General features: G+C 47.7%; 1 long non-coding RNA gene across 1 annotated transcript; it reads left to right on the forward strand.

Moving 5' to 3' along the window:
* Nucleotides 1–9,911: 9,911 nt before the first annotated feature.
* On the forward strand, nucleotides 9,912–17,950 carry LOC135324174 (uncharacterized). Its single transcript, XR_010385526.1, has 2 exons — nucleotides 9,912–10,777; nucleotides 15,053–17,950. It is a non-coding gene; the product is annotated as an uncharacterized LOC135324174 (long non-coding RNA).
* The last annotated feature ends 2,970 nt before the right edge of the window (nucleotides 17,951–20,920 follow it).

Genomic DNA, 20,920 nt, shown 5'->3' on the forward strand with positions numbered 1-20,920 from the left:
TGGGAATGGGGAAGATGACATAAATCTGAACAACACACTGCCTGTACCTTTGCTGCAGGATTATAAGAGCGGACGGCTCCAACCTCGGTGACAGTGAGGCCATGGTCCTCGTGAATTACCCACTGGCCTCTGTTTTCAGCCAGCTGGACGTTATGCTGGGGGACTGACTGATAAGCCAGAGCAAGGACTGCTACCCCTCCCACACATTCATTGATTTTCTTCCTAATTACAGCTGTGACATGCTGTCCATGGACATGGACATGGACTGGAATTAACTCCTCCTTACCCGAGCTATGGGATCTCTCCTTGGGACCACCCCTGCAAGAGTAAAGCAGTCATTCGCAGTCACTCAAACTCCTTTCTCCAGTGCTGAAGAGTGCTCAAGGCAGCTAGCCTGCCCTTGGGGGTGTTTGGCCACCCCCCCAGCCCATGACTGTGTCATAACAACGATGGAGGAGAGTTGAACCCTGTAGCAGCCAAGAGCTAGGGACTGTGACTGCGCGAATAGACCTGCAACTGGCCTCGCAACTCCACCTCCACCTTCCCCTGAAGGGTATAAATAGGTTGGCCCCGGGAGGCTATCTTTGGCTCTTCATGGCTGACAGTGGGTCTGCCAACTTGCGGATCCCCTCTGGACAGGGACAGGGACAGGGACAGGGACAGGGACAGGGACAGGGACAGGGATGGGGATGGGGATGCCCTCCCGCAGTTATTTCCCTGGGATTGAGTGTACGTTGGCTGCTCAGGCAATGTGTGGGTAAGAGCAATTAGTATTGGAAAATAAGTATTCTAGTTGAACTAAGTTTCTGTGGATAAGAATTGTTGCTTTGTACTGTTGTAACTTGTGTAGTAAATTTAGATCTTGAAAATAAGTTGTGGAGTCACGCAGTAAATCTCCTTCCTCCCCTCCTCCCCTCCCTTGCGCCACACGAAACCCTCACGGTCTGGGACTGTAAAGATAGTTGTTCATCCTGCGACAGGCCACTTCAAGCAATCCAGCTCGGATTTGGTCTATTGTTCTGAGCAGCCATGAATGAAAGCCATCCCTTTTAAAATATATCTCATTTTCTAGCAGTAGAATGGGCCCTCTTTCTCTGGGTTTTCTGTTTCTTTTGTACTGTTTGGCCTGGCTTGTTGTTCTTTTTCTTCTTGTCCTGGTCAGACTGCTGTCTGGTGCCCCCCATCCTTTTTCTCTTAAAGGGCTAGGGTGGGCCTTCCCTCCAGGGGCATGACATGACTCGCTTTCTTTTAAGGGTTTTTCTTTGAATATAAACAAGCCCCGAGCACTGATTTTATAATGTTTCCAACTTGTCCAGGGCAAGCTTGGAAACATGTCCAAACACCTTTTTTGCAAAGTCTTGAGTGGCATTTTTGACACGTGGCTTAACAATTTCCAAACCCTTTTTCAAAAGCAGGCTGTGTGGGCACTGGTGCGAAAAGCAGATTGGGTCCCCCTTGTACTTTTGCCCATGAGAGCTGCAGGATAGGCAGGGGCACTACAGGCAGCAGCCCTGTGAAGGGTTATTAGAGTGGCTGTTAAGGTTTGGGATGATGGGGCAGATGCAGTTTATTTTACTAAGCCAGCTGTGGCAATTAGGAATGCTAATTAGGAATTTTAACTAATATGAAAATTTCAACCATGAACACCTGCTCATAACCTTGCTCAAATTTCTCTTTTGTTCTAGACACCCTGACATGGTCTCCCTTTTTGAGCACAGGTGCAGATTCTTTAATTTTAAACACATCCCCATATACGGTTTTCCAAACCCTCACAGAGTTTAAAGGGTTCACGTCCAAAGGCCTGGCTGTGATAGTTCTGTGGAAGATGTGGTTATACCTATTTATAAACTCTGATAACACACCAAAGTAGCGAAAAATGTTGCGCGTTGTAAAATATCTCCACATCTTGGTTTTGAGCGTCCTGTTAAAACGCTCTATGATGGAGGCTTTCGCTTCATTATTAGTAACAAAATGGTGAAAATTATGTTGCTTTAACAGCTTGTTTAAAGGCTGGTTTAAAAATTCTTTTCCCCAGTCAGTCTGTAATTTCTGAGGCGTGCACCCCCTGCTAAAAATTGTTTTAAAAGCCCTGGCTATTTCAGAACCCATTTTGCCTTTTAGACCAATGGCCCAGGCATGTTTGGATAATATGACTAGCACTGTGCTTAAAACCATTGTTGTGTTTGGAAAACTGTTGCATATCCACCAACTCTGCCTGCCATTGTGCATCCACCTCCACCACAATCCCCTTGTATCTTTTAAAGTGCTTTCTTGCCACCTTGTGTAATCTGTAAGCATCCTGGTTTGCAAGCCAGGTTGCCACATGGCTTTTGTTCAGATCTGCAATTCACCTTTCAGTGTCTTCAAAAAGGGGATTTATACCCCCAAAGCTTCCCACCTGCCCAGGAGCATAGTTAATGTCTTAACAGAAGTGGTGGCGTAGACATGTCTACTGACATGCCGCTACTACACACATATGTAGAAAATGAAACATCGGACAATCAATTTAACTCATGTACAGAGAAAATTTATTAACAGGGTATGAGGGAATTTGGTCACTGGCAGGTTTCTCCAGCCTTTTTGCTTTTTTCCTCAAATGCTACTGTCCCTTCAATGCCCATTCTTTCTTTGACTGCTGCAGGCCCGGACAGGAACGCAAAGAGATCACAGCGCACTTCTGTCTTCTCCCACCTCAGTCAGTCAACCAGAGATTTTTGGAATATTCCATAAGGTCATCGACCTAAGGATAAGGAAACACATATAGCACCAGCCTGCACCCTGTAAGACTCCCCCACCAACCCCCCCTCCCCAGCGTGAAATTTACCTCAAAATATAGTTTCTGATTCACAGACACATGGGTCAGTTCTTCTGGTTTGTACGGTCTTTTTCGGGAAACCCTTAGGGGCTTTTCGTTATTGTCCCCACACACATGTTCTTCTGAAGTTGGCATTTTGTTCTGATTTTCCATTTTCGCAGACAGCGTTGCCTGTGTCTTGCAGAACCATGCAAAGCCCAAAGTCTGCCCCAGGAATACTGCATGGTCATCCAGCTGGGCTGGGACCAGATGTGGAGGCCTCTCAGTCCAGCTCACAGGACTGGTCTCTCTGCACATGACAGGGTTTGCCCCTTGGTGGGCCTCCTAGGATGGGTCTGTAGCTCTCAGGCATGTTCCAACTTGTTTGCATTCTCCCACCCTTTTGGGGCCCCCCATGAACTTCCCCCCACCCCAGAAATGTTAGGGCTTGTTCAGCAGCCTTGTAAAGTGGGGGCCCCAAACCTGCCTTTTACTTTTCTTTAATTACTTTCTATTCACATTTAAACTTTAATTATTCATTTCATTAGCTCTTATTAAAGAATGTTTTATTCATTTTATACCTACACTTTTATGTATATATATTTTAATTAATTATATTTAATTAATTAATATGCTATATATACACTTATAAATATATATGTGTATCTATGTAAAATAAAAATATATATTTATACAGATTTGTACACTCCTTTATAGATACATTTCTATAGATGTATATAGAATATATATTGAATATAAATGTATATTTTTTCATATCTGAGCACTTCCTGGTCCAGTGGTAATGCGCAGCCAATCAGAGGGGGGTGCGAGACCACGTGAGCATGACGGTTTCAAAAAAATAGCAACCAGTATATCACAGAGCAATATGAAAACACATGGGTAATGATGTTGCTAAAAAAGGTGGCCTGCACATATGTAGTAGCCTTCCTGCTCTGACATACTTCTGGGTAAACTGGAAGGAGCAGCTGGTCTTGCCTGCCAATCACAGGGCAGTCTGTGAACACATAGGGTATGTCATTTTACAAAATTACAGCCCCTAGGTGCAAAAAGAGGTGGCGTACATGGACCACCCGACTGGAAGAGGGGAGGGACTTCTGGGGCAAGTGGGACACATGACAGCCAGTAGGGGGCAGGACTTCTGCTGGAAGTTTGGGGGCGGGGCACCTGTCACTTCTTATCTTGGATAAAAGTTGTCCTTATACTACTGTTTCCTTTAGGAAGGTGTATGGGAAAGTGTGGAAGAATGTCGAGGAGATAGGCGATGGAAGCTAGCCAGACCGTTCCGTGGGAAAAGGAGCATCAACAGGGCATGTGGACCCATAGTCACTTAGTTGAGCCTGTGCCAGGGTGGCGCTGCACCTGGGCTTTGAATCGAGAATAACAATGAGCTCAACATGCTTACTGCGCATGTGTATGGTACATAAAAACTTCATCTAGTGCCCCCCCCCCCCCATAGTGTTCCTCACCCTGGACTGACGCTCAGCGGTGCCAGGGATCCCCCGCTCCATTATTGCCTCGATCGGGAAAATGCCGGGGAACCCCCGCTCAGACGCAGAGGTAACAAATGCTCCATATCGACCATCGTATGCCTTGTGTTTGTGTATCCGTCCCTGCCGGGAGTCCAGGCGGTGCCCCCGCCTCACCCTTACACTTGGCGTAGTCGGCAGGATGCACAAACAACAATGCCGTGGCCGAGGAGAGCGAAGGGGGAAGGCGAGCGTCAAGAAGGGACTGCTCGCCTGCGGCTGCCAGGATGGCCCCAGACTGAGCCATGGGGGCCGGCGGCTGCATTGCTTGCCACGCTGGCAGTCCCCGAGGACTGGCCAGAGTTGGCACAGGGGGAAAGTGTTACCCCAAAGGCGGTTGAATCCACTTTACAGGTCATGCCCTTCCGTGCCGCTTCGGAAGCAGCTTGGAAGCTGGCCAGACGATTAGGGTGGGCACTGTTGAGAGGCATTCGAGCCTTAGATAACGAGGTATCCTCTTTGCAGCAACAAGTAAAGGATCTGGAGAAGGACGTTGGAGATTTGCGTGATGCGAAGGCGGTAGCACAGGAGTTGATTATGACCCAAACTGAAAAGAGTCAGGAATTAACCCATAGGGTAGAGCGATTAGCTTTACGGATGGCTAATAGGCGGCGTGGGCATTATGGGAAGGTGCCCGCTACTGTTTCTCAGGTGCGGGCAATTATAACTCGACCCTCCTGGGACCCAGAGGAGTGGGATGGCAATATTTGGAGTACTTCCTCTGACTCGGAGGTTGAATTTGCATTGGAAGGAGAACTGACTACTCCCCAGGTCTGACCTCTTGTGCAATTGAAGGGGGGAGAGACAAATAGATAGGGATACTGTAGAGCAGTCAAGGATTTATACGCCAAAAGATTTATGTGAGTTTTTAACTACTTTCCAGCAGCAGCCCAGGGAGTCTTCATTAGCCTGGTTAGTGAGAGCATGGGATGCAGGTGCTGGATCACTTACTCTTGCAAGAGAGGAGCTGAATTTAATGAGCCCTTTATCGACTGATGCCCAACTACAGTATTATCTTACCCAATTAACTTCTGCACGGGATGGGGAGGAAATGTTTTTGTAGCTCCAACATTATATCAATGGTTGTGCGCGGCTGTGGTAGGTGCTTACCTGTCCACCGGTGAGTTAGCCGCTACAGTGGGGGCTTTGGTAAACAACATAAGGAATTTTGCACTTGTTGGTGAACCAGATACTAGCCAAGGGAGAGCAGTTCGGAATTCCAAGGTGAGAAGATTGGCAGGGACTACTAAATTGAGTGGAAAGCTAACGAGGTGACAGATGTGGACTGATTTGCTGCAGGCAGGGGTATTACATGATGAGATAAATGGTCTTTCTACTGCTGACTTATTTAAACAGTGGTTACCTGCTAATCAGCCCTATCAGACACAGCCTACTGCTGCAGCCACAGTGTGGAAATTGCCAGCCAAAAGACAATGAGGGGGAGGCGGGTCCCCTGCAATACAAGCATCTGTTGTGGCTTGGCATCCAGGGGACTGATGCCCTTATGTACCCCTGAGAATTCGCTGGTGCTCTGGAGGAGAAATTGCTGTGCTTGCTTTAGTAGATACTGGGGCAGAAGTTACCGTACTACACAGTGTGGTAGCTCCGGGGAGGCCACTATCCGTATATGTGGGTTGGAAGGATTGGCCACCCCAGCGGTACAGGCAGTAGTTACGTTAACAATTGGCCAAAAAAAAATAATAATAATTACCCTGGTTTTATTAGCACCGATTCGTGAGTACCTCTTGGGGATTGACGTGTTACTGGGGAGAGATATTCAAACTCTACAGGAGTGGGGGTGGCCTGTAAACCCTGAGAAGGTACAGGGGCCGGACATCAGCGTGTAATTCTTAGGGATAGTCTGGACGCGGCAGACAAAAGCTATCCCTGAGAAAGTGCGCAATACTATTCAACCATACCCTGTTGCCACTGCTGTAAAACAACTACAAGCTTTTGGGGGCCTTCTGGGGTTCTGGCAGACCTTTGTACCCCACTTAGCATATTTAATGCAGCCACTACAGTGTTTGACCACAAAAAAGGGGTAGCCAGTGGCAATGGACTAAAGAGCAGCAGCAAGCCTTTGACCTGTGCAAGGAGGCGGTGGTCCAACATTCCAAGATATTCACTCCATACGAGGGACAACCTTTCGAGCTGGAGGTAACAGTTATGGGGGATACGATGTCTTGGGGGTTGTGGCAGCAATGTGCCCACGCAAGGTGGGAACCTATAGGTTTCTGGTCCTGTTCCCTGCAAGGGGCCACAGCAAATTACACACCTCTGGAGAAACAGCTTTTGGCTGTGGTGTGGGCTTTGCAGGATACTGAAGGACTTACAGGACGTGGCCCGGTGACTGTACACCCCCCCCTCCCCATTCAGGCATGGGTGACGGATGATACAGTCAGGGCCCATGTCGGGGTGGCCCAAGCTGCAACTCAGTGGAAATGGAAACACTGTCTACAAGCCCGGTTTAAGGAGGGGAAAAAGAATATGAGTACCCCACATGCCTTGGGGTACCTTAACCTTGTTAAGGGAAGTATGTTTTGAGCACATGCCTCTATTGTCTGAGCCAGAGGGGCTGCCCCCCCTGCCTTTGCTCCCCCAATAGAGCCATTGCCTGTCCAAGAGGCCCCCTCCTTTTGGGACGTTATCTCCTGAGCAAGTACAAGCCAAACCGACCCTAGCAATCTCTGCTCGGATATCTGTAATGGAAGGGGGGGATTGCCCCCCACATACTCGCCTCTGGGCAGGTAGAATTCTATCCATCTGAGCAACTTACGATTGCTGAACGAAGAGTTATAAGCTTACATTTAAGACTTGACTGCCCTTCACAGTGTGTATGGCTGTTACACCTTTGATACCTGTTAAAATAGCCCCACTCTTATTGACCTCTTCTCAAGATTGATCTTTCCAGGTATCCGTATCCATGCCAGTGAATGTCTCACAAGGAGCACCAATACTGCAAGGAATTCTGACCCACAGTGCCGGAGTGCCTCGAGTTCAGCAAACACCCTCAGTGCACTCTTTAGCCAGTGTGTGGGTACTAACTCCTCAAAAGAAAAAACAACCTGGCACTATTTTAGCAGATGGTCCAGGAGCCACTGCTCTTGTTCTTCCTGATGGCGATACCATGCCTTTGTATCTTCCCATCAACAGGTTATCACGCCAGCATCTGTAAGCTGCCGTTGGAATGTTGCCTCTTGACGACCACGACGGATGCCCTTGATCTACAAGACCATCCAGCTTCCCATGTAAATACATGGATTTGGCCCGCACAAAGATCAGCTAACCTCTCTGCTTTCTGTATTGCAGGAGGACAATCAGTGGATGATGTCTTAACTACATGTTACATAGGTGTACCAGCTCCACTCGAGGTATTGCAGTTATACTTTCAAAAAAAAAATGTTGACATTTCTGTTACTCCCATGAATTTGTACGATTTGGGTATTGTTTCCCAGAAGCTGACACCTTGGGCTTATTCTGTTCATAGAGCTAACACATCTAAAGCAGATACTTGCTTTCGCTTTGTAAATGCTGCCTCTGTTCTGCAGAGTGTAACCCATATGCAGTTAATTTGTAATGACACTATGGATATTACCTATGCGTCTGCTCACCTTATACTACCATTAGGATGGTTCCTTCTGTGTGGCACTACAGCATATACATATGTGCTGGCCAACACCACAGGTGGCCTATGCACTGTAGGTCGTGTTACTTTAAGCATTCCTCCCTTTATGACGGAGCAGCGGAGGACCCCGTAGCATATCCTAAGATGCCGCTTGTAACCGCCATACAAGTTTATTTTCTCATGCAGAAGCTCTAGGCCTATTGTTGAGCCTAGCTGGGATCCCGGGGGTGGTGGCACATTACTGTAAACAGTTAGGGCATGTTGCCTGTGCTTTGGCTCACAGCTTAAATTGGACAGCTAGAGCCATTGCCTCTTTAAATAGGGAATTGGGAGCAGTACGGCAAGGAACACTGCAAAACCACCTAGGGATTGACTGTCTCCTACTGTGAGATAACCACAGACACCGTGACTTCGACGAGATGTGCTGGCTCCACATCACCGATGAATCGGCATCTCTTGAGAATATCAGCCACCTCATACAAGGAGGACTCTTGTCTGTCTCTTGCTTTGTATTATGTTATGTTTTGATTTCATTACTTTGTAAACTCCCTTGCCATCATACCCCATGGCCTTCTGTAGATGGGGACGGCCTGTAACTAGCTTTCCATCGCGGGGGTGGAGTGTATGGGAAAGTGCGGAAGAATGTCGAGGAGATAGGCGATGGAAGCTAGCCAGACCGTTCCGTGGGAAAAGGATCATCAACAGGGCATGTGGACCCGTAGTCACGTGGTTGAGCCTGTGCCAGGGTGGCGCTGCACTTGGGCTTTGAATCAGGAATAACAATGAGCTCAACATGCTTACTGCGCATGTGTATAGTACATAAAAACTTCATCTAGTGTCCCCCCTCGGTGTTCCTCACCCTGTACCGATGCTCAGCGGTGCCAGGGATCCCCCGCTCCATTATTGCCTCCATTGGGAAAACGTCAGGGACTCCCCGTTCAGATGCAGAGGTAATAAACGCTCCATATTGACCATCGTATGCCTTGTGTTTGTGTATCTCTCCCTGCTGGGAGTCCAGGCAGTGCCCCCGCCTCACCCTTACAGAAGGTGTAGTGAGAACACCTGTGGAAGATCTGGTGAGGAGTCAGTGACTGGCAGAGTACGTGGTAGCAGGCCCAGCATGTGAAACTACACACTGACCAAATTCCCATCAGGGCCAGGCATGCATATTCCGTTTTTGTCAATGATGTCTAGCTGCTTCCCGGACAGTAGTTTCTCAAGGTTAGCACAGCTGAGATAAGGAAATGGTTCTAGGAGATTTAAGGGGCCCTTAGAATATGACGAGTTGAGTCCTGCCTGGGCGTCCAACTCATGAGTCCCACCTGTGCCTCCAGCAGCCTCCCATTGTTACAAGACAACCCTGAGAAGCTCAGAAAGAATGTTTGAAGTAGGTAGATTTGGATAACTTCTATCTTAGATAGAATTTGCTTAGCATGAGTAGCCGCACACTTGCTTAGCATGAGTAGCCGCACACTTGCTTAGCATGAGTAGCTAAATTTGCTGAAGCCTTAGGCCGCGCTCCTAGTTCGGTAAGAAAGGGCCTCAGAGCTGGTGCAGGCTGGAAAGATAAGGGAGTTACAAGCAGTCTGCATTCCTGTGCCCCACTCTCCAGAAGGGAGGATGCCAAGGCTGAGAAATAAGGCCTGTTTGGGCGCCAGGACCTTGGGAAGCGAAGCTTCCTCTCACTGTTGAAACAGTGCTGATTAAGGGGTCTGGATTATGTCCTCTTCCTCAGGGCCTTGGGAGATAACACCTACTGACCCAGCTGGGGCAGTGTTAATTGACCAGGACCTTGAGGAGCAGGGGTGGGATTCAGGGAATGAAGAAATCACTAACCAATCAGTGTAAAAGGGAAAGTCGTAAATCTGGCAATTTGTGTGTATAAATGCTACTTGAAAAGTTGGGGGGGGGGGGGTGCTTGATTTGTGGGAAACCACTGTGGCGGACAGATGAATGAATTTTTTGCCTTAAACATTTCTTGGTGCATGGGGTGCAGGCAGGCCATAACCCCGAACAAGCCATCTGTCCCTGGCGGAAACAGGACTGGGCTGCTGCGACCCCCGAGATGGTCTCCCTGCGACCACCCGGAACACACCGAGCCTGCACTGAACGATACCACAGTCGGGCAGAGACTTTGGGATCTGTTTTTAGCACAACTTCTATAAAACTTGCTTGGCATGAGTGGCTAAATTTGCTGAAGCCTTAGGCCGCACTCCCTAGTTTGGTGAGAAAGGGCCCCAGAGCTGGTGCAGGCGGGAATGATAAGGGAGTTACCAGCAATTTGCATTCCTGTGCACTGCTGAAACAGTGCTAATTGCTGGAGTTACCACCTCTTTGTCAAGACCTTGAGAGATGATGGTGGGACCCGAGGAAGGAAGACACACCTATAGGAAGGAAGACACACCTGTCTGCAGAAACTGCAACAGAAAAGATAAGGGAGAAAAGAAACAGCCTGCCTAGGAACAACGATGAGATCCAATAAGGAGCAGGAGACCCCAGACTCAAAAATTACTATTGGTCTGAACTACCACGTGGGGGGGTGGGAAACTTAATTTGAAAAAGCTATAATTGCCCAGGGACCTCTTTGTTCAGGGTCCCTCTTTGGAGGTACCCAACTCGAGCTGTAACCACTGCACGCGTGTCATTCCGAGCTAACCTAGGGTCGGACCCAACTCGAGTTGTAATTACTGCACGCGCACCACCAAAACTTACACCCAGGGTGAAGAGGACCCACCTACCACCAGACGGGAGCCCCCCCACTGCCGAGACTCCCAAAGGAAGAGGACCAACAGGACGCCGCTGGATCCACGGGTGGTGATATCTTTCTCTCTCTCTCTCTCTCTCTCTCTCTCTCTTTCCCCCTCTCTTTTGTTGCATGTTGGTAAGATCTGTTTTTGTCTAGCTAGTTGCAGTATTCGCCATTGAATTATCCTATTTGACCACATGCCTTATCTTTGTGTTAATAAATCTTAAAACTGGTTGGCTGGTGTCGTTTCACCTTAATTCAGTCCAAGGGCATCACGAACTTGGTCGTTTGGCCCCAAGGGGAGGGAGGTCGTCCTGAACGACTCCTTTCGGGCCGCGACATAATTGGCGTAGTCGGCAGGATGCCCTTGAGATACTGAACCTACCAGAAGGGACCAGGGCCCTTAGCGTGGCCCCTTCCTTGGGAAGTGCCTGCCAGGAGCGGGGACAGAGGATCTTGTTGTAAAGATCCACACTGGGTACGTGAACCCACAGTAGGCTGAATAATTTGGAGTACAGAGGATCTTGTAAAGATCCACACTGGGTACGTGAACCCACAGTAGGCTGAATAATTTGGAGTACAGAGGATCTTGTTGTAAAGATCCACACTGGGTACGTGAACCCACAGTAGGCTGAATAATTTGGAGTACAGAGGATCTTGTTGTAAAGATCCACACTGGGTACGTGAACCCACAGTAGGCTGAATAATTTGGAGTACAGAGGATCTTGTTGTAAAGATCCACACTGGGTACGTGAACCCACAGTAGGCTGAATAACTTGGAGTAGTCTCCTTTTGTGTTGTGTGATAGTTGTTGTCGGGATCGATTTGAGGATCCGACAATGGAGGATAATCCTCTCTTTGAAAAATTGAAGGGCTATAAAGCCCTGCCCTCTCTTCCTGGCATGGCTTGGGCCCAAAACAATTGGCATGACTCAAAGGCGGTGGCAGATAGGATCACTCTTTTGGCAAAGGAACGAAAACTACAAACCGGGAAAGGAAAAGCGACAGTTTGTGCTGTTTTAGGGGCGGCACTAATTGCTGCCCAGAGGGAGAGGCAAGGTGATAAAGAGACAATTGAGTCCTTGCAAGAACAGATAAGAAACTCGCAGAGTCGAGACAAAGAGACAATTGAGTCTTTGCAAGAACAGGTGAGAAACTTGCAAAGTCAACTCGCTGCTGAGCGCAACCATACTCAGCGACTTCAAACAATCTTATCGGATTCATTAGACCGAGAGAGAATCCTGCGGTCTGAACTGGAAGAAAACAGGCGGGGGTGTGATGATAGTGAACTGGGATTCTCGAATTTGGCAAAACTAGACGGAAAACAGGCATCTGATCTAAAATCCATATATCCAATTAAAGAATTAGAAGAGAGCAGGAACCTCTTTTATCCTGGAGATGGGAACATAGTAATGAGACCCTTGATTAAAACTGAAACCATTGATAATGGTCAAGGGGGTATTCAACAACATACCACGCGTATTATCCCCTATTCCCCTCAGGACTTGGCTAAAATACAGGAAAAATACTCCCGGGGCTCCCGGGAAACTGAAACTGAGTATGTGTGGAGAGTCTCCCTCACTGGGGGGGATCGCATTCTGCTGAGCGAAGATGAGGCTAGAGGATATTGGGGACCCGGAGTCTTCCTAACCACAAATGATAATAGGGAACCATGGTCCTTGACCCAGAGGGTAGCCTACTGGGCAGGAGGATTAGACCCAATGGAAAGAGGAGACCCTTTTTCTATTAAAACACCCACAGCGGGCCACATTCTGGAAAGCGTGCAGAAAACTGCTTGCCTCCAATTGATGCATGACCGTTTGCTGCTTCCGCAGCAGCCCTCCCCCATGCAGTGTGTGGCAGACCCCGAGAGGTTACATCCTCTGATCAGGGGACTTCCTGATGCTTTAAAGCTATATGCTGTTCAGCTGCAAGACCGATTACGAGCTCTCCGACCGAGGGGAAGGGGAGGCTCCCCTGACATGACTTGGGGGGAAGTGGCACAGGAACTAATTAATTACGGAAGGCGTATGGGGTTCACTGGCCAGGGGGAAACAAAGCATAAAGCAGAAATAAGAAGAGTTGAGGAAGGTGGGAGGCAACATAAATCGCCGCGACCCCCACATCCTGGGAAACCGGTACGGGTGTCGGGTAGCAGGAGACAATTATTGTGGGCAGAAGGCATTTCAAAGGGAATTCCCAGAGAAGTCATGGATAGGTTACCAACTCCCAACCTGGAAAGTTTGGTAAGAAGTTGGGACAGGATAAGGGGAACCCCATCTTCCTCAAATCCCAAAGATCCTGCTCCCTTATCCCAAGAACCTAGAGTAGTAACCCCGTCTGCACCCCAGGACATTGATCTGATTGATTTTAAAAGCCCGGAGTCGGGAAAACCCCCCAAGCTGTCCCTTTTAAGTGAGCCGGGGAACGGCCAGTGGGTCCACTTAAGGAGGCTCACAGAAAACAGCAGAGGAGACTTGTTGATAACTTTCCCACTAGGGCCCTTTAAAACTCCAGTTACTTTCTTAGTAGACACTGGGGCCCAGATATCAGCCCTTCGGAAGGATATTGCTGATAACAATGGAATAGTGGCCGATAAGAAACCAATCTGGGTCACTGATGTTTTTGGTAATTCTAAACCACAACCGACAGCCCGAATTAAATGCTGGCTGCCAGGTGATGAATCTCCAGTTGAAACCACAATGATACTAGGAGATTTGCCAACAAATATTATGGGACTTGACCTACTAAAAGGCCGTACCTGGGTAGACTTGGGAGGAAAAGAGTGGACATTTGGACTCCCTGTAGCCTTGACGAGGCTGCTTCAGTCAGCACCCGCACTTCCTCCTTCAAAAATAATCAATGTCAAACCCTATGCTCTGCCATTAGGAGCAAGGGAGGGAATTGCCCCTGTAATAACTGAATTACGAGAACAGGAGATAATTATTCCCACTCACTCACCCTGTAACTCCCCTGTGTGGCCAGTCTGTAAACCAAACAGAAAGTGGAGATTGACAATTGATTATCGGCAATTAAATAACAATACAGGCCCATTGATGGCAGCTGTGCCAAACATTGCTGAATTAATAGCGACTATCCAGGAGAAGTCCCACCCCGTGATGGCAACAATCGATGTCAAATACATGTTTTTTATGGTCCCTTTGCAGCCTGAGGACCAAGAGCGTTTTGCCTTCACGTGGGAGAGACAGCAATACAAGTTCACTCAACTACCTCAGGGGTACAAGCATCCCCCTACGCTAGCACAAGAGCTCGAAACTGTCCCCATACAGGTGGGAGTCAAAATTTATCAATACATAGACGGCGTGCTCATGGGAGGGAGCCAGGTAGAGGACGTTGAGAGAACACAGTGCAACATTATTGCTCACCTAGAGCAGACAGGGCTGACAATTCCGTCTGAAAAGATCCAAACTCCCTCCAGTGAAGTAAAATTTTGGGGAATCTGGTGGAGGGGGGGGATGACCTGCATTCCCCCGGATACCCTGTCCTCATTAGACTCAATTAAAATGCTGGAGTCCAAAAAGGACCTGCAACATGCTCTAGGGCTGCTCGTATTTTGGAGGAAGCACATTCCTGATTTTTCAATTATTGCCAGGCCATTATATGACGCTGAAAAACAGTACACTACATGGGAGAAGGGGATGTTTGTAGTCAGCCTCACCCTAAGGGAGGCTGAACGAGCTATTCGAAAGCAACCCATAGTTCTCCAAGGTCCGTTTAAGGTGACCAAAGCAGTCCTGGCAGGGACCCCGCCCCCTGACGGGGTGGCTCAGAGAGCCTCTGTACGAAAATGGTACACACAAATACAGCACTATTGCAAAGTCTTCTCCGTAACAGAGGGAGCTGCTAAAGTTTTAAATATACAAGATGAGGCAGACTTGAATAAAGAAACCCCCCAACTCCCCTCTGTAATTCTAGTAGCTCCCCCATTTTCCAATCAGATCCTAAATGCTTCCTCAAAGCAGAAAGGGAAAACCTGGAGATACCAGGCTGTGGCGCTGCAAGTGAGGACTAAGGAGCAGATCATTACAGAGGGAGAGGGCAGTGCACAGGTGGGAGAGCTGGCTGCAGTGTGGAGCGTATTCCAATGCAAAGGCCAGGCTACCTCCCCTGTACACATCTACATGGACTCATATATGGTGTTCAAAGGCTGCCCGGAATGGCTTCCTTTTTGGGAGCAAAACTGCTGGGAGGTTAATAGAATAATAAATATACTTGGAGAGCAAAAGATGCTAGTGGGAAAACCCACAAGATTCACACAAAATGGATTATTCCCTCCTTCTGACCTGAGGAGCGAGTTTGTTCTTATTTATGTTTTCAAGGGTGGTGGTCTGACCAAGATGCACCTACTGCTCTGGACCATCCAGATTCAAGGATGCATCCATGAGGGCGACGAACAACCACTCCCTCTACCTTCCCCCAACTCATTTAATCTCTTCGAGAACAACGAGTTCGTGTTGCTGGTGAAAGCAGTAAGCCAAACTTTCAATTTAAGCCACTGCTGGGTTTGCGGAGGACCGCTAGGGTTATCAAGCTGGCCGTGGATGTCCACATCCCTCACCCCAGACCAGATCGTAAGCAATTACAGCGAAACCGCGGATGACACGTGGAACGACGGTGGGACCTGGCCAATTCAGTTCCCAGCCATGGGACAATATTGTTTAAATTGTACCCAGGAGGGAGGGATTGAAGTGGGGGAAAGTCAATGGACACTCACTTGTAAGCTACTCGATAAAGACAGGAATCTCCAGCTATGGATGTGGCTCAATGAAACGGGGCACAATTGGGGACTTGAGGGATACTGGTCAAACAAAAATGAAACTGTAACTCACCAACGACCCAATTATCCCCCTTACAAGCGAACCTGCGAATGGAAAGACACTTCTGGGGCTTGGTATTATACCGGCCAAATAGGTGATGGGGCAACCACATTTTTCAGCCCTCTGGGCGACAGAGACACAACTTACTTTCAATTCCCACCAGGGATAAACGGGCCATTTGCTCAGGGCATTGGAGCTAAGAAGGGGCATTATTGGATCTGCAGACACACAGCATATACATTTTTACCCGCGGGGTGGTCGGGAATTTGTTATACAGGGATTATCAGACCTTTGTTTTTCCTTTTACCAGAAACAGGCGGACCTTGGTTAGGCATAAAAGTATATGATAACCTCGGAGACAGAAGGGTTGCCCGTAAGACGCGATCCATTAAGGTAGATTTGGGTGAGATGCAAAAATGGGGAAATAATGAGTGGCCTCCTGAACGAATAGTTCAACATTACGGGCCTGCAACCTGGAATCCTAATGAACTAATATCGGGGGCAAGAGAATCAATTTACAACCTAAAAGTGGCTCTAGAAATTATTACCAACAAAACCGCTGATGCAAAAGATCTTTTAACTCTGCAGTCCCAACAGATGCGGACGGCAATCCTTCAGCACCGCATGGTTTTAGACTATCTGTTAGCTGAAGAGGGAGAGGTGTGTGGGAAATTAAATATTTCCAACTGTTGTTTAGAAATAGATGATGTAGGGGAGGTAGTTCTCCAGTTAACCAAAGATATCAGAAAAATAGCCCATGTCCCCGTCCAAACCTGGAACGGCTGGAGTGGCAATTTGTGGTCCTGGTTACCGGGGGCACCGTGGGTGAAACAGTTAATATTGTATTTGTTAGGTGCAGTTGCCGCTTTAATGTTTTTACCTTGTACAATTCCTTGCTTTGTTCAATTAATCCGACATGCAATTTGTTCCTACCACCTCACCCGACGGCATAAAGAAAATCCGTGCCATCTATCGGCCACAGCCAACCACAGTACCCATCATTTAAACCCATTCCCAGTTTACACTGAAGGAGGAAATTGCATATTGACATCCATACCGCATTTGCCAGCTGTTATACCTGTTGTAACAATCACTTACCTTCGTTAACTCAATTTTGATGTGTGTTCTGTGAAGTTAAAAGTTGCTAAAATTGTTAAAGCATGAGCTTGCATTGGGCAACACCTCTGTGTAACCACTGTTAAGCACCTTTTACCTGAACCTGTATTGTTCCTTTTACTCTTCCCATGACTTGTTCTACCCTTTCTATACTTCTTTCTGATATCTCATATCACCACTGTGGATGAAGACTTCAGGAAGGAGACGTACCAATCAATGTTTAAGTCACGGGGTGGTGTGGCGGACAGATGAATGAATTTTTTGCCTTAAACATTTCTTGGTGCATGGGGTGCAGGCAGGCCATAACCCCGAACAAGCCATCTGTCCCTGGCGGAAACAGGACTGGGCTGCTGCGACCCCCGAGATGGTCTCCCTGCGACCACCCGGAACACACCGAGCCTGCACTGAACGAGACCACAGTCGGGCAGAGACTTTGGGATCTGTTTTTAGCACAACTTCTATAAAACTTGCTTGGCATGAGTGGCTAAATTTGCTGAAGCCTTAGGCCGCACTCCCTAGTTTGGTGAGAAAGGGCCCCAGAGCTGGTGCAGGCGGGAATGATAAGGGAGTTACCAGCAATTTGCATTCCTGTGCACTGCTGAAACAGTGCTAATTGCTGGAGTTACCACCTCTTTGTCAAGACCTTGAGAGATGATGGTGGGACCCGAGGAAGGAAGACACACCTATAGGAAGGAAGACACACCTGTCTGCAGAAACTGCAACAGAAAAGATAAGGGAGAAAAGAAACAGCCTGCCTAGGAACAACGATGAGATCCAATAAGGAGCAGGAGACCCCAGACTCAAAAATTACTATTGGTCTGAACTACCACGTGGGGGGGTGGGAAACTTAATTTGAAAAAGCTATAATTGCCCAGGGACCTCTTTGTTCAGGGTCCCTCTTTGGAGGTACCCAACTCGAGCTGTAACCACTGCACGCGTGTCATTCCGAGCTAACCTAGGGTCGGACCCAACTCGAGTTGTAATTACTGCACGCGCACCACCAAAACTTACACCCAGGGTGAAGAGGACCCACCTACCACCAGACGGGAGCCCCCCCACTGCCGAGACTCCCAAAGGAAGAGGACCAACAGGACGCCGCTGGATCCACGGGTGGTGATATCTTTCTCTCTCTCTCTCTCTCTCTCTCTCTCTCTCTCTCTTTCCCCCTCTCTTTTGTTGCATGTTGGTAAGATCTGTTTTTGTCTAGCTAGTTGCAGTATTCGCCATTGAATTATCCTATTTGACCACATGCCTTATCTTTGTGTTAATAAATCTTAAAACTGGTTGGCTGGTGTCGTTTCACCTTAATTCAGTCCAAGGGCATCACGAACTTGGTCGTTTGGCCCCAAGGGGAGGGAGGTCGTCCTGAACGACTCCTTTCGGGCCGCGACAACCACCGAGCACCCAGGCTTGCGCAACTCTGAAATAAATAAACAAATGTCTCTCCTGAGTGTGTAATTATTGGCTCATTGCACACTGGGCAACGAATCCGCTTTTCGGACAACAGTTTTTCTGGCACCCCAGATGGGACTCTCGCTGTAAAGCCTTGCCCGGATCGTCTTGCCAGTTCCGGCGGGGAGACACTGCTCATCGGACTCCAGCGCGCACCGACCGTTTTGTTCGGGGACTCCGTGAGCACCCTCCCTGGTCGGAACAGGTAAGCGACTCAAAGGTGCAACGCAGTAATTATTAAGAGACATTGCATAAAGGGTATGATACAAGGGTAATTGGTTGTGGTAACCAAAGGAAAGCTTTGTACACGTTTGGACAGTGACGACTGGAGTGTACGAAAGCGTAATTGGTAAGAACGTTCTTTTAAGGGTAATAATATGGGAACAGGACAATCTGTGGGGGTATCCTCCTGTTCTCCTTTAGGATGCATCCTGAAACATTGGAGTAAGTTTGGTGGGAATCCTTTAACAAGGAGAAAATTAAAGGAATACTGTACTCAGTGGTGGCCAATGTATAAACTGGAGGATGAGGAAAAATGGCCAGAAATGGGAACGCTAAACTATAATACAATCTTGCAACTTATGTTGTTTTGCAGAAGACAGAACAAATGGGATGAGGTCCCATATGTAGATTTGTTCTTCTCTCTGAGAAATGATCATGAAACTAGAAAAAAATGTAAGCTGTTGATCTCTGACTCAAATGTGTTAATGATGATGGGAAACAAAGAGAAAATGCCTTGGTGTTGCTCTGCTTGTAGCATTGGGAAAAGATGTTTAAAAGCGGGTGATGAGGAAGAGGATGTACAATTATTGGTCTCTCCTGAAAGAGATCAAGATAGTGTCGATAGCAGAAATGAGGGAAGTGAGGCATGTAGCCCCATTGCAGGCAGAACTCGGGCTACTCGGGCTCAACATCCCGCGATTCAGGCCCCGCTGCGTCAAGCAGTCGGACCAGACGGGATGCCTGTGTATGTGAAGGTCCCTTTTTCAACTACAGATTTAATGAATTGGAAGGAGTCTGCCGGGTCGTACCGAGAAAATCCAGAGAAAATGTATCAGTCCTTTAAAATGATAATTGAGAATCATAATCCAGATTGGCAGGATTTACAGGTGCTTTTAAATACTTTGCTTTCACCTGAGGAGAAAAGAATGGTATTAGACAAAGCTCAAGAGGAGAATGAAAGACAAAATGCCAGAGACGGACCAGACCGTTTTATGCCGGCCCGGGAACCGGGTTGGGATCAAAACACAGGGGCAGGCAGGTTAATGACTAAACAGTACCAACAGTTAATATTATATGGGGTAAAGCATGGAGTGCCTAGGCCCAAAAATATTACAAAACTATATCAAGTCGCACAGGGTAAGACTGAGGATCCCTCGGCATTTTACGAGCGGTTATGTGAAACTGCCCGAAAATGGACAGACTTGGATCCCGAGGACGAAGCAAATAAAATGACTTTTACTACATTATTTGTAGGACAATCAGCACCAGATATAAGGAGAAAGCTTCAGAAAGTAGATGGTATGTCGGGGATGTCAATATCGCAATTAATAGAAATTGCATATAAGGTGTACAATAACAGGGAAGAAGTAGAGAGAAAGGAAAAACAAAAGGAGAAACTGAAAGATAAGAGGCAAAATGCTGCAATCTTGGCAGCTGCATTTGCCCAGGCACAAACTCCCTCTCAGGGAAGGGGTTTTCCGAAAGGACAAGGACGTGGAAGAGGGTATAGAGTAAGAGGGAATTTGGGAAATAGAATTCCGCTAAGGAGAGATCAGTGTGCAATTTGCAGGGGGAAGGGGCACTGGAAAAATGAGTGCCCGAAGAGACAAACAGATCATTGGGAACCTCAGTCTGCATCTGTTCCAGAGGCAGATTTGCTCATGATTGGTACAGAGGATTCAGACTGACGGGGACCAGGGGTTGAGGAATTGGATTCCCCAGCCGAACCCCTGGTTTCAGTAAAGCTGGGGAACGAAACAGTTAAATTTTTAGTAGACACTGGAGCAGCATACTCAGTACTAAATAGCTGTAAGGGACCAATGAGTAAATTCTCTATGCCAGTAATTGGGGCCACGGGAAAGCGAGAGGTCAAACCTTTCTGTCAACCAATTAAATGTGAAATAGGAAATAGGGTGTTAACACATGAATTCTTATACATGCCAGAATGCCCATTACCCCTAATGGGGAGGGATTTACTGAATAAACTGGGGGCACAGATAACCTTTGATCAAAACAAAGTTAAGGTGCGCATTCCACAAAGTAACGCCTGGAAGGCACAAGCATATATGTTGCAGAAAGCACTGGATTCCGAACAGGTGGAGGATGGACCAAGCGAAGTTCCCTCTGAAGTAATGGACGCAGTAATCCCTTTTGTGTGGGCAACGGAGAAACCTGGAAGAGCCAGATGTGCAGAACCGGTAAAGGTGGAATTAAAACAAGGAGCCAAACCGGTAAGGCGAAAACAGTATCCCATGAAGTTAGAGGCCCGTGTTGGACTGGAGCCTATGATTAATAATTTCTTAAAGTATGGACTGTTGCGAGAATGTCAGTCCGAGTAAGGGCACCAGGCTTTGGGAGTGCTTGTACAGACTTTAGGAAATTGGAAAATACCTGTGGCTTACTTTTCAAGACAGCTGGATAAAGTGAGTGCAGGGTGGCCAGGATGCCTCAGAGCAGTTGCAGCTGCTGTGCTGTTAATACAAGAGGCACGAAAATTGACGTTGGGACAAAAGGTGACTGTTTATGTGCCACATGCTGTTGCAGCAGTTTTAGAACAAAAAGGGCATCACTGGTTATCCC

The sequence above is a fragment of the Dromaius novaehollandiae genome, chromosome W (assembly GCF_036370855.1).
Source record: "Dromaius novaehollandiae isolate bDroNov1 chromosome W, bDroNov1.hap1, whole genome shotgun sequence".
Classification (NCBI taxonomy): domain Eukaryota; kingdom Metazoa; phylum Chordata; class Aves; order Casuariiformes; family Dromaiidae; genus Dromaius; species Dromaius novaehollandiae.